The 14253-nt window shown below is 37.1% G+C and overlaps 1 protein-coding gene across 1 annotated transcript in view; it reads left to right on the top strand.

The window, feature by feature from the left end:
* Window positions 1-5473: 5473 nt before the first annotated feature.
* LOC149083302 (uncharacterized) overlaps window positions 5474-14253 on the top strand; it is a 58886-nt gene continuing 50106 nt past the window's right edge. The window contains exon 1 of the mRNA XM_089236538.1: window positions 5474-5631. The gene's annotated coding sequence lies outside the window, so the exon portion shown is untranslated. The remainder of the gene's footprint in view (window positions 5632-14253) is intronic.

The raw sequence follows: 14253 nt of genomic DNA on the forward strand, positions 1-14253 counted from the left end.
TGTGGCGTTGTATTTGTAATTTTTACATTTATTTAGCTACTCGAAATGAAATTTTATTTCTGATCGACAACGATTAATAATTTAACATCTCAGTTTGAAGTGTTCTTTAATTTTTTTGTCTGTGAACTGCAAAAATGCTTCCCGTAACAGAGGACACCATTGTAACATAGTGCCCAGAAATGTTTAACTGAGAGAAAGATACCTCAAATGTTCTAAGCAAGAACACCACACACGACCACCACAGCGGCGAAGCAGCCGCTGTGGTGGTCGAGTGGTTATAGTGACGGACTCGCGATGCGAGGATCCGGGTTCGAACCCCACAGTGGTGTTCGGCTGAAGTTGGTTTTCTGTGGTTCCCAACTTCAAGGCGCAAATGCGAGCCGATCTCTCCGTTAAAAAGTCTCGCCACAGAGAGCAACAGTCCTACAATGATAAATCATTCAATCATAACACTTCACTCATAGTTAGAAAAACTAGTGGCAGATGGCAGCACTACACATAACAAGCATTACAGAGAAACAAAAAACTTCACGTACACGCACATTCCCGCATGTACCGATTCGTTGGGTTCCGCGGTAGGTGGTGGTGGTGTGGTGTTGTAGTAGTAGTAGTAGTAGTAGGTAGGGCTTCCAAAAAATGGCTCGGGGATCCATGATGTTCTTAAGTCAGCCACCTCGTTGGGCAATTTGCCTGTTGTGGCGTTGTATTTGTATTTGTATCCTTAACAAGAAGAAGAGAAAGAGAAGAAGGAGGCCATGCAAATACTTTTATGTTTCTAAAAAAATTGTATACAAAATATGATAGATGACCCAGAAACTGCTCTTATAACCTTTGAAAAATGTCCACCCCATGAGCAAATTCTAAAAGGTACAGTCCCACGAGAGTTTGCTAGGGGACCCTTGGTAAGATAATTAAAGTGAATAAAAGTCTAAAGATAATAAAAGTCTTTGTCGGACGTAAACCGCAAAAACCACAGCCGGCGTGAAGTAATCCGTACTTGTTCGGTCATTTTCAAAGGAAAACGCTCGTTCCGCTGCCTTTGTATTGAAAACCATAAAAATTATTTTTCCCCGAGGCCCAAGACGACCGCGGATCCTGACAAAGACTTTTATTATCTTTAACTTTAATTATCTTACCAAGGATCCCCTAGCAAACTCTCGTGGGACTGTACCTTAAGAACACGCCCACCCCCTCGTAGTTTGAATTTTGGTATGGTAAAATTATTAAAATCTGGTCAAAGTCAAGCACTGGACTTGCTCAGCTGTATATTATATCAGGATGAGTTTTCTTTTATTTCAAAGTTTTTGTTGAAATTAAATATTGACGTTGGTTTAATCTTGCGTTTATCCATCTCCCATTAGTGATCCAGAGTGGAATGAGGGGGGGGGAAGTAGAGCGTTGAAACAAAAATAGTATAGGAAGATAATGGTTCTGTCCCATAAAATACAAAATTTATTGCCATATAACGAATTAACGAATGAGCTTTACTCATACTAAAATGCCCTTATGACACATCCCCCTGCATTTGTGCCCCGCCCCCAGCAGTGATTTTGACAATCTGTGCTACTTCACTTTCGTATTTTACTGAAAAAATAACATGAGGAGAATGTTGTAAAAGGTTTAAATTGAATTGATAACTTATTAAATTTAACTTAAACCTTCAAACCTTTTAACTAAGAAAACTTTACTTCAAATATCATAGTATCCATTCACCATAGTTTTCATGTTGCGTTGCTTTAGTTTTTGGAAGATGTAACAGAGTGTTCATTCAAATTACAAATTAGCCTAAATTATTATTTTTCATTATAAATTTAAATGATTGATGAAAACTTTTATTATATTTTGAAGCATATGTTCATGTACTATCACTGGATGTTGATATAGATGAAAAAGAAATCTTAATTATTTATGATAATGACGAATCAGAGTGGACATCAGACAGAGAAAAATCTGGTATGAGTATTAAAGACATAACGTGAATATTAAAATATTAAGTCGTTTTGTTGATCAAGCATTAAAAGTGAACCTTTCAATGAGCTCAAAAGTGTTGTCAGATTTAATCTGGTATAAAAACATATTTTCCAAATGAACGCGTAACAGAGTGGAAATTTTAAAATGGGAAAAATTTCGGGACACGAACAAAAAATAGTTTTTGATAAGAAAAAAAATTATTTTTTCAAAATTTTGTCAGTTTTATTCATTTATAGCACATACATAAAATGAGATTCCAAGTTTCTTGAAAAAAAAAATCCATATTTGCACCAAGTCTCTTTGTTTAACAATTTTTTCAATCTGGGACAACCAGATTTTAAGGTTTTGCTACAAACAGTGATTTAAAAAAAAATTATATACCATCTGAAACAAATTAATAAATGCCATAATACAGAGAATTAAACAAAAAACTAGGAAAAATTAAAATTACTACCAGAAGTGCTATGGAATTTTGTAAAAAACATGATAGTCTCGTCTTCGCGGTCGTTGGGAACGGAAGTGCTTTTATCGCTCACCGTAGAATAGCCTTGACAAGTGTTACAGTCTCGCGGGGCTGCGTAGGCAGCTACTAATGCAACTATTGCCATCTTGTTAGTATTTATTTGGCTGCTGAATTGGAATGAGCGTACAACGTCAAATAGCTCATTCCAATTCAGCAGCCAAATAAATACTAACAAGATGGCAATAGTTGCATTAGTAGCTGCCTACGCAGCCCCGCGAGACTGTAACACTTGTCAAGGCTATTCTACGGCATTGTAAATGTATAGATTGGAAAAATACTAGTGACTGCGATCACCCCGTGTCCCAAAGTAAGATGAATATATTTATACAAATGACTATAATTAATTATAAAAGAAGAGCATAATTATATCACAGCATGTGATTCATAAGTTCTGAAAATAACCGCAAATCTTAATTTCAGTCAAGAATAAGAATTAAAGCAAGAATTCCTTCGTAAAGTATTTGACGTTGTACGTCAAATATCGTTTTCGATTGTGGTAAGTGAATTCATTTTTGTTTATTCGCCAAATAATTTGTACCTTACGCCAGTGTTCTTAAAAGTGTGTATCGTGGCTCCTATCCTATGGGAAAAACCCGTATGAAGAGCGTCGTAGTGAGCTAGAGATATTGATTTGTGTGTGCCTATTTATATGCTTCGAGGTGATTCTATTATAAATGCGGGGAAATATTTACTGAACTATTCTGGGGGAGCCGCAGATCAATCATGAATTCGGCAGGGAAGCCAATGGTGACAAAATTTGAGCACCACTTCCTTACACTGTAATATTTGCTCTATTCAATTATGTTATTCATTCAGCAGTTGATCAAGTCTTTCTTTTATTTTCATATTTTGTGGCACGGCGTGCTCTTAGAACCAGTCCATTGGAGGACTGGCGATCACTTGGTAAAGTGCCAGGCTGCCGTGAATAACCAGGTCTGGAAGGATAGCCCCCCGAGTGGCGTGGTGGTAAGATGCTCGTCTACCACCGTGAAGGTTGTCATCATTTCCGAGGTTCGAACCAGGGAAAGAATATGGATAACAAGAAATTTTCCCTAATGAGCTTGATGCGACAACCGATAGATGCCGTCCTCATTTCCGACCCAACTGATCAATGGCGGTAAATTGCAGTATAGCGATATGGCCGAAGTTGGTGCGTAATGAAGTAGGCGTGAAGAAAATCTAGTTCTAAACAGCACTCGCGGAAGTTCTTACATCATTACCAATCAATGAGAAATTTGAAGGAAAAAAGAATGAGAAAATTACCAAGAACACTCAAGTTAAAAAGAAAAATAGAAGGCTAAATGACAAATTTCGAAGCACAATCACCAAATTACAAAAGCGAGGAAATCAATACTGCGATGTAAACTTTCTGAGTTCGATACGGAAGTTTTAAACGAAGGAATGATTCCGCAAGAAAATTATTTCCGATGGGAAATAAAGATTGAAAACATGGGATATAGAGATGAAGAAATCTGTGTTTACTGAGATGAAGAGATGTGATGTGTGTACTACCTGTGAAAGATGGGCTCACCAAAACTGTGTTCAGGATGGAAGACCGCAGAGGGCAGATCGCATTTGTGACTTCTGTAGTAAAAGCTAATTATGTTATGTTTATTTTGTGTAACAAGCATTATACAGAAAGAAGATTCACGTTAGGTTCACAACACGTACACGCACATTCCAACACGTACCAATTCGTTAGACGTTCTACAGAGGAATACGAACGAGGGTCGTGTGTGGTTTAGTAGTTATATGTTTGTTCACTATATGTGTTTATTTCATTTTTTATTATTGATCAAATATTACATTTATTCTTAGATAAAGTGGTGTTTAGTGTTATTTTCTTAAATTTCATGCGATTTTAAATGGGTGAAATGACTGATCGTCATTGCCCAATCTAGGGGGTAACACTGATGAACTCTGATTTTTTATTAATTTTTTTTCTAAAAAAATGTTTTAATACTTGGAATAAATTCGATTAGGTTGTTTGCAAAAAGAAGCTGTGCCTCATTAATTATGACGAGTTTCAGTCAAAAAAACGCAAATTACTCATGCAGCATGTTATTATCCTTAGGTGACCACAATTAGCCCGGTCTCTCCCCCCCCCCCCTCTACATTATTTTCGTGAATAGCAATTTGATCCTTGCGACTTGCACTAGCCCTCTATTTCTTACCATTATCGATTTTTCATTAATTTCAGCAATAGTTTCAGCAACTTTACTTACCTTTGATTACTTTTTTCGGCGCAATTCGCAAGATCCCGTATGGATCAGAATTCCCCATATTTTTGTGAAGGAAATATTTTGTCAGCTTAAACACAATTACATCATATTGTGTGCATTTATACTTACCTATCAGAACACTTTCCGAAGACTGGAAGGCTGTATTTGGGCCGCAGGCAGAAGGTTGTGCATCACTGCTTCACAGCATTTCCTACTCACGCGTATATACCATATTTTCAAGGTTGCTTGCAGTACGCAACTGAAATATAAGAATACGGGATTTTACAATTCCCCCCCCCCTTTAATTCGGAATTGTATAACATAAATAACTTTTCTATCTGATCTTTCTATCACATTTTGCTTGTTTAATAAATTTTGAAAGCGGGTATGTCCCGATTTCACTATAGAAAAAAAAAGGCAGGGAAGAAAAAAATATCGTTAAAGGGAACGTATCGTAACTAAAGAAAAGGAAACCAATAGTCCAACAATTATTTTTCTTCCCCCTCCTTTAAGTGAATTTTCTTTTCATTGAACTAAGAAAGAGGCAAATGAACCCTGAGTGTGGGTATTTCCCCCTCCATTTCGAATTAGGCCGTAGTGACGTCACAAAATCATAAACTTTCTACCAATCGTTGTACGTTCATTTCTTCCACCGTCTTTAAAACGGTTTCTTTTCTTGTCAATTACGGGTTTTTTTTAACCGAATGACCTCCTTAACATCGAGCCGGCATATATAAACATTCGTTTTTGGAACACCGACATCGAAAAACAATGGGAAAATTCTCCATCTTGTTCAATGCTTCATCAAGCTGGGGCCAGTGATACTTTTATGGCTGTTGCCTAAAATATCAAACTGAGATAAGAGAGAGGAGAAAAACAAAACAAATCGAATAGACGGAAGTAATTAAAACCAAGGTGAGTGAAAACTATTCCCTTTCATTGTAAAATAGTTATTATCGTTATTTTCATCGTGATGCTCATTTCCATGTCTATTTTTTGTTAAATATTTGATAAAAATTTGATAAGTTGAATAAATTCCGTTGATTGATTATTTTGTAAGGGATGGGGACAGTTTACACGAGCGTCATAAATTTTGAATCCTCAATCGTCATAAAATTTGAATCGCGTTTGAAGTGTTTTTTCTTGTATACAATTTACACTGTAGTTCATTAATTATTTTTTATTTTGAAAGAACAAATTAAGTGTGACATGAAATTTTTTTTTCATTCGGTTTGCAATTGAATGAAACATTTTTAAAGTAATTTTTGAGAAATCAATTTCAAGGAGTCGTGACACCCCTTAAAACGTTTGTTTAAGAAGTATATAAAGTCCGATATTCAGTGAATATATACTTTTTTTCAAAATAAGTATTGATTTATATAGTAGTATATAATAAATAAACTCAATTGATTTATGATTCATACAGTCTGTGATCGGATGACCCATAAACTACTGCATTATTATGGGCCCACGGGGGTGAAAAAGTGAAAAATCAGATAAAAGGGGAGAAACGATACGTGATTGGGATGGGGGGCACTGGAAGCGGTGAAAAGAAATTCGTCTCTAAAGAAGTAAGGCTTCAAAGTGAAATGTGATGAGCAAAAATGTGACTGATACTTTCAAAACCCAGCAGAGATGGACCATCTTAACCAATGGGCTCATAGAAGGCTTACACGGCCCCACAAGGGTGGACCTGACAGAGATCCAGCGCGTAGGCTTGGGACGAGATTCTCTTCATTTTCTTTTTATCACAATACAGATTCACAATAGAGGTGCCCGTCAGAGATACCAGCCTTGGGGCCCTGCTGCACGATGCGGGGGCCATCGATCTAGTGCTATGATATTCGCGAGTAAGTTATGTCCTAGTAATATACCAGTACAGTATTTAAAAATCGGTCAATATCTTGCATGTTATTTGCTCTTGCAGCAAATATTGAAATATTTTTCTAGTTTAACTTCTATTACGCTGAAATTCTCACGATTTTTTTTGCAGCCCCCCCCCCCCCAGAACAGTTGATTTGTTGCACAAACTCAAATTCTTTCTTTTTTTTCACATTAATATATTTTCTAATTTCCAGTCATTGTATGAAGCTTTGACTTGTGTACAGATTTTTTGAGAATTTTTACTTTAGTCGGAAAAGTAGTGCCCTCTATTAGCTTAACAATAATAAAATAGTTTAAATGTACTAAAGAATAAAGACAGCCTATAGCCACTTCGATGACCCAAGTCCAAATTTTTCAAATGGTTTCAACAGGAAACAAATTTGCCACAATTTTTTTATCAAATAAAAATATTATAGAAGAACCTCTCGATAACGGACACCCACGGGAGTATCCGTTAGTGCAGTATTTCCCGCAGGAGGCGATGGAATGGGGCAGGGGGGTAGAGGATTTGGGTTTAGTATATCCTATAGTATTCCTATAGGTGGTGTAAGTTGAGGGTGACGAGAAGAAAAAAATAATGAAGAGGGAGAAGGGCGATGGACCAAAAAGTTTGGGAAACCATGCGTTAGTAGATAGTAAAATATATCGAGTCCCGTTGACGTATTACAAAAAAAATGTCGCCGCTGTGATGGTGGATTCAAAAAAGTGTCTGTTAACCCTTTCAGTGGTAATTCCGAGATATCTCGCCAAACTTGATCTGCTTTATTTCTGCCACCCCGAGATATTTTGTCTTCTAAAACCAAAATTAAGCTATTTTTACAATAAAACATGTTTTCCATCCCCCTCCACCTGATCAACTGTAATGGGCGGGGTCAGTTTTTGTTCAACGTCAGATAAAAAGAAGCGAGAAAAAGAAATATACCCTCAGTATAAATGATACACAAAATTTTTTCCCCGTTAAAAGCATTTCGCTTCCTGGAAAGCCGCAGCACATGGCAAGTGTTTTTGTATCATAGTCAGGAGGAAACAAAAGCGATAGGCGGAGTATATTTTTATGATGGGGGGGGGGGGGAAATCACTTATCTGCTCGTGATCGGGGGAAAAATATTTATTTGCCAAGGGGGCCAGACCCATGCAAGGATGGAGTACAAAGATAAAACATACAAGTATTAAATTACAAATCATTAGTATACAACTCGTAGGACGTAGAACACACACACACAGGCCTACACGTCAATTTAAAAATTCAGAAACTTCACAATATCATTAAAAAAATTACACAGTTTTCCAATTTGATATTGAGAGAGGTGCGAAATTATAAAAATTAGGTTTTGTCTGGTTGGATTGTCGAAAATACACGATTTTAACAGAATCGCTCTTTGTAATTTAAACAACAATAGGCATTCGAAAATAATACGCATTAATTGAATACGTCGAAGGAATGGTTATAGTTACAATTAGGGCAATTCTTGTCAGGACTTAGTACGACACATCCGCTTGGAACACGTAAATACAAATACAAGGCCACAACAGACAAAATGCCCAACGAAGTGGCTGATAAAAAGATGCCCATAAAAATATGGATGTCATATATTTCAAAAATACAGCAACCCAATTAAAAATGCAATTAACACAAATTATAAACAATATATACACATGATAAAATATTATACAATGCCCATAAAGAATACTTATGGTTGTCTTATTCTAAGAATGGATGGCTTCTCGATTTACCCCAACATGTTTATCGTATTTCTTTTTAAACGTGTCAATTGTGTTACAATTTACTATCTCCGGGGGTAAGCTGTTTTATTTATTAACAACCCTATTAGAGAAAAATTCCCTGCAACACCATAACCTTGCATTGTCCCTCACCAATCGATACTGGTGTCCCCTTGTAAAAGCAGTCGATTGGCGGTGTACTAAAAGTTCATGGTCCATCCTATCCATCCCATTGAAAATTTTGAACACTTCGATCATATCTCCTCGACACCTGCGTTCATCCAATGTAAACATATTCAAAAATTGATGTCTCTCTTCATAACTCAAGCCCTGAGTGCCAATAAGGACACGCGTTGCTCTTCTCTGTACCCCTTCAACCAAGTCTATGTCCCTCTGTAGGTATGGTCTCCAAAACCTTACAGCATACTCCAGTCCAGGGCGAACTAAGCCTCGAAAAAGCGGAAGAATGACTTTAGGAGAACGCGAAGAGACCTTTTTGAAAATCCACTATAATATTTTATAAATTATAAATATTATACTAATAATTTTATAAAAAACCACTATCCGTCCTAATTTGAAAAATCGAGCGTTTCCAGGACATAGGTATATAAAAAAAACCATAATATTCTGTTGTAAGACTAATAATATTTCATTGTAGTGAACGTATCTAGTTGATCTAAAAATTGATGAAAGATCGTTTTGAATTGTTAGGTCTATGTATCTCTTGTAATAATGGTAGGAAAATATTTCTTGAGTGCCAGGTGCGACCTGCAGATCCCAAACGAATGGAAGTCCAATTGTGCATAGCAAAATCAAAATATCAAAGGCCCAGTTGTGGCCATTATGCAGAGAGAGAGGGGGGGGCGTTTTTTAAAAAAGCGCATTTTAAAACTATTTTTTTTCATTAAAATTTTATACCAAAAAAAGTATTTTTTAGAAGATATTGGACGTCTGGTGAATTCAAGTTTAAGTATATAGCCCCAAAGCAGAATGTTTAGCACTGTTCTGCGACGAGCCCTCGGCTGACTGGAAATGTTCTGCGGTAAAAATCCCCATACATGTAATAGGTTTTTTTGCACTTTTTCTCAAAATTCTTCCGAATTGTTCTGCAGTAGCGCTAATTGTTCCTGCTAGCACAGTTCTGCGACGTACGTCGCAGATTTTGGCACATTCTGCTTTGGGGGTATATAGCCGGGATAATATCTGGACTTTGCGAATATTTTACGGAGAAACAAATCTTGCACTATGATTTCACCAGATTGGCACAGCATAATTTATAACAGACCTTGACAAATAATTAAATATTCTTAACTAGCTGATACCCGGCGACGTTGCCCGCCCCGTAAACAATTTATATACGTATAGCTTATTAATTATTTCTTAATCAACAAAATTTCTGCATCAAGTAAGAGAAAATTACTTTTATTTTTAAATATTTTAATTAAAATATTCAGGCAATCGCTTGTGGATATACAATATTTTTTCTTTTTCCATCTGGTGTGTAGATGTACAAATTTTTGCTATTACCAACACGCGAACAGGTGACGAAAAGGTGTCCGTGTGAAAAACAGGGCTCAAGTAAGTTGATACCTGCCACTGCTAACGACTGGCCTTGCACTTTGTTGATTGTCATGGCAAAAGCTAAACGAATCGGGAACTGCAATCGCTTGAAAGTGAATGGCATTTCTTCGGTGATAATTGGGATACGTGGAATGAAGACGTCTTCTCCTCCAGCACATCCAGTTAGAATCGTTGCTTCAATGATGCAATTGTGCAATTTCTTCACGCAGAATCTGGCGCCATTGTCTTTGTCGGACCAGTCTCGGTGTGTCCAAATTTCTTAAAAGCATTTTAGGTGCTCCGACTTTGAGGGTCAAATTGTGTATTGGCACACCCGGAATATCCAAAGGAGTTCAGAAATTCTGCAGGATACCGAACTGAATGTCTGTGCAGTGTCTGTGACAGTGTCAACCGATTTGTAAGATGTGGAGTCTCCTGGAATAATTTTTATGATTTTTTTGTAGATCTTGTTCACACTGTCATTTTTCGGTGCCAGAATCGCTCTCAGAAAGCCACTCATAGTTTTGGTCATTTTGTTGAATGTTTGGGAAGACTTTGTCTGCAAGTTCTTGAACTGAGTTTAACAACTGGCAAAATCCATTTGGGAACGTAATCGGTCCAGTGCTTTGGTCTACTGGTTGGTCAACTGATGTGAAAATGATAGCAGTGCTGAGTCATTTTGCAGTTGAACTCGCATGTTGGTGGATAATGATAATTTTTTAGCTTCGTGCCAGAGTGTTGATGATTTGAGGCAAGCATTGAGTTCATCAGTTGGCGTTGAACATTTTTATTCCCAGTTTTGTCAGCGTAGTTGTTGTTCTCTGTTGTTAGCGACGTCATACATCCAGCTTGTGCAGCGAATAATATTCAAACGCCTTTTACGCATTTTTTAAATTGAAACTATACCTATACGATGGGCGGTTGATGAGATAAAGGCCGCATTATCACTTACAGAACACCCTGTATATAGGCTAGCAGAAATACCCGGCGCTTCCCGGGTTTTCTGCAATTAATGGGAGGATTGGAAAAGTGACAAACCGTTATAAAGGAATAAACTGTTATAATAACAGAATTAAAGGTGTGACAAATCATTGTAAAGGCATATATTTACGTCTGAAACGCATTGTTGGAAACCACGGCAACCAAAGTAAACGTTCCGAAAGTAATTGTTGAGTCCCCAAAACCATTGTTGCCCGACAGTTTTTTTGCTCGTTTTGGGCATTTGCCATGCTCCGACGAACTTTTAATGTAGCCTACGGTTCAATCCCGGACCTGTTTGGTATATATGTAAAATCTGGCGACGATCGGTCTAAAACTGTAGATTTGTATAAAGAGCATACATACTTTCACATTTATATATAAGACGCCACAGAAGCAGATGAGTTGTGACTTACTGAGTATTTGAATATCTCCACCAGCGGCCACCTTAGCCCTGGCCACAACACGATTAGTATTTTTTCGGAAAGAAACCGAGCATGAAAAAATAGCACCTAAATATTCGTAGCTATACTCATTCACGATTTCTAGTTTTTCGCCTTCCCACTCTTAAAACAGTCTCCACGAGCCAGTTTGTCACCCCATCTGAAAATCATTATTTTAGTTTTGTTCAGATTTGCTCGTAACTTTAGTTTCCCAAAGTACAGCGCAAGTAAGTTCATTTTTTTTTCTGAAGAGATGCGGCATTTTTTTGCGAATAGCACATCATCATCCCGGTAAAGTAGGCTGTGTAGCTCATTTTTATGGTCAATTGAAAGACCTAAGGCTTCGGAGCTAAAGATACTATTAAGATCTGCTATGAACAAGGCAAAAATGAGTGAGGAGCACCGCTTAAAGGGTTAACGGGAGGTGTTCGATATATGTGGTTTAACTGCATATACATAGTGGTTAATGCGTATTTACAGTTATGTGAATTCCAATATTCGATTTGCGGGGAAAAGTTATTTAGATTATTAAAAAAGCGGGAAACTTTTTAACATTGTCTCTATGGGAGAAATTTGTTGCAGAGGATTTTATCCGTGTAAGCAGGGTATCCGATTATCCGTTCCCCGATATAGCGGGCCGACTGTATATTGTGTAGATTCGTTGAATGGCATTTCACCAAACAGACTAATTTCTCTCGTATAATTTGGCTTCTGGGAGGGATGATCGTCTCCTTGCTACGTATTCACGCCTATCCCCGGGAATCCACGAGGGACCATCGATCTTGTTTACGAAATTTACGCTCATTAAAAATTATGTTTTGAGAAAACTCGATATAATAAATAGAAAGGGTCTCATTTTTCGATGAGGTTTTGGCGTATAAGCTAAGGGGCCACGAGAAGAAAATATTGTCCAGAAGGGAGACATCGGCTAAAAAAAGATTGAGATTGTCTATGGGATGACCAAATGTGCAGGAGTATATAAACGTTGTTTCTTACATCTAACGCGTACGCGACAATCAAGTCTATTTCTTGTAAAGATCCTACTAACTCTAAACTATGTAAGTTATATCCACAACGTATGTGCTAATGTTTCCAATTTACCCGGAAACCTTCCGATTTTTCAGTTTTTTCCGATATTCAGGGGTTATTCAGCGATTTTTCCCCTTATCATTCAAGTCTTCCCCCCCCCCCCCCCGGGTCGGATACCAGATTCTTCCGATTTTTCGTATTTTTCATAGAAAAATTGGCTAATTTCGCATGCATGGCATCTATTTTGTAAATACTAAATGATGATTTATTTCATGTTACCAGCAGATTAAATTTTTACGAAATGAATCCGATCTTTATCAAATCATTACTAGATCCGCGTGTGAAATTATTTGGTTTCGATGCCTTGTTTGGGGTTTGAACTTATAAATTTATTTCGGACCTATCAAAAAGATAGATACGTATTAATTACCATTTAATTTTTTTCTTAAAAGCAGAAACCGGAAGACAAATTTCATTTTTTAAATCGTACATGTTTCGTCTCATTTTTTTATTGGTTGGTTTATTTGATTTTTCAAAATCCTGAAACAAATTCAAAAAATTCATTGCTTATTTAATTTCGTTTTCCACTCCCCCGACTTACGCGAACACGGAGCTATTCGATTTTTCTGTAAAATATGCGCATTTATCAAATTAGAATAGAATAATTGCTGAGATTGTCACGTGATGACCCAATAAGAATTATTCAGTTTATCAGAGAGTACTATATATAACCGGGTGGACCTTGGACCATGCGGCTGCATGTGGTGCCAAGTCCGAGTTGAAAGGTCGAAAAAAAGCTTCGTCGACAGAAGAAAACGTGATCAGGGAACGTCAAAAGTAAGTTCCGCACGAGTAGAGAGGAGTTTTTCTTAGTGCCACCCCTGTATATGATAAACGATGTAGATTTTTAAAAGGCAACGGTGTACGCTGGAGAAATTGAAAATGTGAACTGTCGTGATTTTTAATAAATACAATCCGAAGTCTCGTATGGCATCTGCCATTTTTATAGATTGGTCTCAGTTTTATACCTAAGTTCAAAGTTATCGCCAGTTTTTCGAAAAAAAAAATTCATTCAGTGTGATGTTTACTTATAATAATGCATCTCTCTCATGATTTCAAACCGCACGGGTGAAAGTTGTTTCCTTGTCTTCAAATACAAATAGTTTTTTTTTTTTTCTCGATGGACTAAAATCATTTTAAAGTGCTTTACACACGCAGACACGACGCTCGTTCGCACAGATTTAAGAGAATACGGAAATTTTCCATGGATAGACTGCAGTTCCAAAGCGAGTCAAAATACAAATTTTTGAAAACCGTTTTACCCGCATTTAACGTTGTTCTTTCCCAAATTTTCCCTCCGTTTTTCGAATTACGTCATTCGACAGGGAGAAGCGTATGAAAGTGTAGATTTTTTTATTTTGTTACACACTGTATTTTTACTGTCAAAACTGGCACAGGGTAATTTTTGAACGCCTATTGAGCATTTTTTAAGTTGGAATCATACCGCTACGACCGACGGACGGTTCATGAGATGAAGGCCATGTCACTTACAGGGCAATACAAACATTTTATGGCCTCAAAGGACTAAAAAATCCTTCCAGCAGGTCTAAAGAAATTAGTTTATTGAATATTAAATTGAATATATAAAATAACTGAGTATAATTTCAGAAAACTTCACTACGAATCACTAGGCGCTCGTTTACTTCTGCCACATAAAGCATAAACGAGATGCCCAAAAAAAACAGTTTATAGTTTGTGTTATTTCACGAATTTTTCGTATTCGCGTTGACCCCGGAACGTAAAGCCCACGGATTCTGAGGGACGACTGTATAAAACATTTTCCTAAATTATGGCCCCACTCAACGAAATTTCTGAACGCATTATTTTACCATTTCCCAACTTATGCTGTTATCGTTGACTC

Source organism: Pholcus phalangioides, unplaced genomic scaffold (assembly GCF_987345545.1).
Source record: "Pholcus phalangioides strain wild (caught in Gottingen) unplaced genomic scaffold, Ppha-v1.0 ptg000009l_1, whole genome shotgun sequence".
Lineage (NCBI taxonomy): Eukaryota > Metazoa > Arthropoda > Arachnida > Araneae > Pholcidae > Pholcus > Pholcus phalangioides.